Source organism: Amphiura filiformis, chromosome 7, assembly GCF_039555335.1.
Source record: "Amphiura filiformis chromosome 7, Afil_fr2py, whole genome shotgun sequence".
Taxonomy (NCBI): domain Eukaryota; kingdom Metazoa; phylum Echinodermata; class Ophiuroidea; order Amphilepidida; family Amphiuridae; genus Amphiura; species Amphiura filiformis.
Window position 1 is genome coordinate 65,439,345 of NC_092634.1, and position 4,719 is coordinate 65,444,063.

The 4,719-nt window shown below is 33.9% G+C and overlaps 1 non-coding gene across 1 annotated transcript; it reads right to left on the minus strand.

Annotated features, from left to right (window-relative positions):
• Positions 1-1,034: 1,034 nt before the first annotated feature.
• Trnas-aga (transfer RNA serine (anticodon AGA)) lies at positions 1,035-1,108 on the minus strand. Its single transcript has one exon. It is a non-coding gene; the product is annotated as a tRNA-Ser (tRNA).
• Positions 1,109-4,719: the final 3,611 nt, after the last annotated feature.

Sequence of the window (4,719 nt, forward strand, 5' to 3'; positions counted from 1 at the left end):
TTAATACGGTGTTAAATATTGCTAGTACGATACCTACGTTTGGAAATCGCAATCTCTCTACAGGGTGAGTCAAAAAAAGTGCAATAGAGCAAAGAATCGATATTTTTGTAAGAAGCAAGTTGAACTTGCCCATTATTGAAAGTTTCTATAAATGCCACACTTAATAGTCACCTTCTGTGAAAAAATGAATTGACTCGCTACTACCGTCTAATTTTTATGAGTCATTTTGCTACGATACCCAATTTCATTATTTGTCCACGAGGTACCGTGTATTTTGAATGAGCGCACATAATGCACGATAAAGGCACCAGTTCTGAAACTGACTTTTTTGCGTTATTTTATTTTTTTCTGCTCAAACCAACTTTCTAACATTACTTTAAGTCTTTCATACCTCACTCGACTCCAACTCCAGTTTTTTAATCCCAATATGTCCAACTTACTGGATATTTTTTAATTCACTCCACTTCAACTTGCGCTCATTTAATTTCATTTCCGCTTTGCAAATTTGTATGTTTTTGATAGAGAAAATGAAAGGGAAAATGAAAATAACAACAAATAATGTTTCTTTTCCTTAAAAAATACCAAGGACTATAACACTTTGGGTGCTCCATTTCATTTCAATACCAATGAGGTTATGAACATGGCAGTTGTTACAAATCTACATTACACAGAGTGGGCTGACATTCAAATTTTAGATGTTGGACAAACATTAAAATTGGGTATCGCTATAAAATATGTCATAAAAAAAGCACAGTGATTTATAGTGCGTTACGAACAGACATAAAGCCTAGACGTTGATCCACAAGCCTCAGCACACTTTACAGGTTGTCGCTGACCACTATGGCCCACATCATTCCATACATTACAAAACGGTAAATGCTAATTCCTTTTTTTCACACAAGATCACTAATGGATATGTTATTTAAGAAAGAGTGAACCGTTTACCAACCCAAAGTGTTACAATTAAACAAGACAACATATAAATACAAATCCCGACCGGCACACAACCCACCTTGAAAAAAAACCCAGGGGAATGTGCCGGCGCGGGAATCGAACCCACGACCTTCCGATCTCTAGACGGACGCCTTATCCATTAGGCTACCAGCTCCCACCCAGATAACATGGCGATATTGGTCCGATGGTGGCCCGATATATGTTCAATATTGGCCCAATATCATTTGCTCATGGGCCCAAGATTGGTCCAAGATTGGGCTTGGGCCAAATATTGGGCCTATATTGGACCAATATAGGCTGCTACTGTGATGCCAATATGAAGATTACCGATGGTCAGCCAAGATTGGCCCAATATGGGCGGCAAAATAATGCCGATGCCAAGATTGGCGTTCGAAAACTAATGTTGGGCCAATATATGCATGTTATCTGGGCACTGATAAACGGTGGTTAAAATTGGGTCTAATGTTGGCAGTCGAGGTATACAATACAAACAAACAAATATTACGCAAGTACACAAGTGAAGGAGATCATTACTGATGCTTAATCGTTTCCCCAGTATAATTTTATAAAATGTTTGAAAACCTCGGTTCTTAAATAAAAATGGGTTCTTTTCTCTATTGCACTTTTTTTGACTCACCCTGTATCATCATAATCTGAAAAATTATGATAATATGTCGGACCAACAGAAAATCATTCCGTTTTACTACAAATAGGTCGAATTTGACAGTTTGCTCATAGATGTAAGTTGGAGCATGTATAAGTATTACAAATATGCCAAAAAATTGGTTTTGAAAAAATAAAGGTATATTCTGAAAAAAGATCGTACATTAAGAATTTAATATAGACAATTACTTTCATATTTATCAGAAAATCCATTGAAACTTAAGTCCCATAAGTGGACAAGTGGTGAATGATTATACTTATTTTGGTATCACACTGGAAAACAAGGGGTTCTAACGGAAAAAGGAGGAGGACGAGAGGAGCGCGGAATGGAGTGATTGAAATGGGGAAAAGTAGGAGAACAGAGATATATGATACATGGAGAAACAGGTGAAAGCGGGGAAAGACAAGAGGAGAAGAGAGATAGAGAGCGGAGAGAGAAAATATGGAAAGAGGGGAAGGATGGGAGAAGGAGAGGGAGAGAGAGGATATATATATATATATATATATATATAAGTGACTGATTGGCAACCATTAAATTATACAGGAATTATTTAAGACGGGTAATAATGCTTTTTTAATTACTTTATGTTTTTAACATTTGCAATATTTAATTGAACACGGTATATTTGTTTCATTTTTGCAGCGCTTGACAAGGATATATTCCTAGCTGGTACAATATGTATCGGTTAGAAATTAAGTACGTACTGCAGATTCGGCTGCTACTTTGCGTTTTAACAGGTACCGGTAGATTTTCAAAATAAAGTTCATATACTCATCGTAATTACAATCAACATACTTAACCCCAACATTTATCATCATCAGCAGCATCATTATCTTAAAATCATCAACCAAACCTGGACGAGTAATAGGATGACTTGAATAATTTATTATTGTACAAATTTTAAACCTTTAAAAGCGTTATTAATCAAATTATATATGAGGCGCTCATCATGCTCAAGCGACTAAAAACCTTGGAAACTATTGGCAACGTTAAAAGAAAAAATAACCCAATTCTTCTTGTATATTAAAATATTCATGAATTTGGTAATTGACTTTGGCTCGGCTCTATATTCCTCATCCCGTTTTATTGTCTTCGTTTTACAATATAATTATGAAGACCGGGTTATTTGTAACATTATATGTTAAATGCCAGTATTTTAAAACATGAAAATGTATGTATATATACGAGTATATTTAAAATAAAACGAACGAAGACGGGAAACAGTTTTACATTAGCAGCAAATTTTCGGTACTGTATATTTGGTATGTAACGTAACGTTGGTATTAAAACAACATTGTTACATTTTGGTTTCCAAATTTCATGCAAGAACAATAATATTTGAACCTATTGTAGCCTCAATTTTGAAGAAAAAAACCCTAACATTTGCTAAACTAACATCTAGTGGTTTTGATAAATCTTTTAACAGTAGTTGATTTTTACTATGAAAATAGGAATAATATTTTGTATTTTGCTTTGTTTTGTGCTGCTGTTATTCCTGATGTTATTACTGTTGTTATATAATTTTGCTGTTGTTGTTATTGATGTGGACGTTGTTATTATTTTATTCTCACTTTTAATTTAGATCTTGTAACTACTCTTCAGGCAGTTAAGCATGTTCAATGTCAAGTTGGACAAGAACATGATACTAATCATACTTGGCGTTGGGTTTTACCATATCCTGATCCGTGTAAATGCACTAGTGTCATATATGGAGGAGCGAATATAAACACACCTAGGCGACATTTTAAACCGGTTTATGTCAATGAACCTTTAGTTACCAGTGATGTCAGTATGATCATTAAGCATTATGATCTGGACTGCATGAGTAAGCATGTTCATTATCGTCGTAAATTATCTTCTCTTTCTTGTTAGTACGTTTGTTATTCATTATCTTCTTCGTCGTATATTATCCCCGGGATATTATCTCCTTCTTCCTCTTTCCTCTGCTTCTTCTCCTTCACCGTAAATAATTATCATTTTCTTCTCCTCCTCCTTTTTCTTCTTCTTCTACTTCTACTTCTACTACTACTTCTTCTTCTTCTTAATAATAATGATACTACTACTACTACTACTAGGCCTACTACTACTACTACTACTACTACTACTACTACTACTACTACTACTACTACTACTCCTACTACTACTACTACTACTACTACTACTACTACTACTACTACTACTAATAATAATAATAATAATAATAACAGTAATGATAATAGTAATAATAATAATAATAATAATAATAATAATAATAATAATAATAATAATAATAATAATAATAATAATAATAATAATAATATAATAATACTACTATACTACTACTACTACTACTACTACTACTACTACTACTACTACTACTACTACTACTACTACTACTACTACTACTACTACTACTACTACTACTACTACTACTACTACTACTACTACTATTACTACTACTACTACTACTACTACTAATAATAATAATATAATGTTTTGTTTTATTTAAGAGTTAACATGCCATAAAACTAAAATAGAAACTGAAACAAACACAAACAAAGCAACCGCCATGGTTCAATGGATGAACCCCGTGCCTACTGATTATTCTGATTACGTCTATCATGCAACCTGTTATCCACCTTCTGGAACCAATTTTACTGTTGGAAACTGGTCAGTTGTATGTTACGCTATAGATAGACGAGGATACAAAAAGACTTGCGATTTTGACGTTGAAGTTGAAGGTGAGTCTTAAAAAACAAAAAATTGGTATACTAAGAGCTATGATCATGTTTCATTTTACCTGATATGACATTTCCAAGCGTTGCGGAATGATGCAAAATGCCTTCGTACACATTTATTTTTTTGGGCGAGAAGCGTACGCGCTTCTCGCTCTATTTTAGTAGCACTTTTAACATCTTCATGACCTCCAGTGTAATCTCAATTGATCATTAGCGGAAGTTGCAACGAAATTATTATTGACACAAGCAGCCGTTATAATATTTGCACAGTACAAGTTGCCAGTTTGTCGTCCACATTTACTCCCACATATTATTTGCCTGCTCGATGCATATCTCGTAAGCTAGATTACGGACATAATTTGTTTGTTATAATGATTGATATTG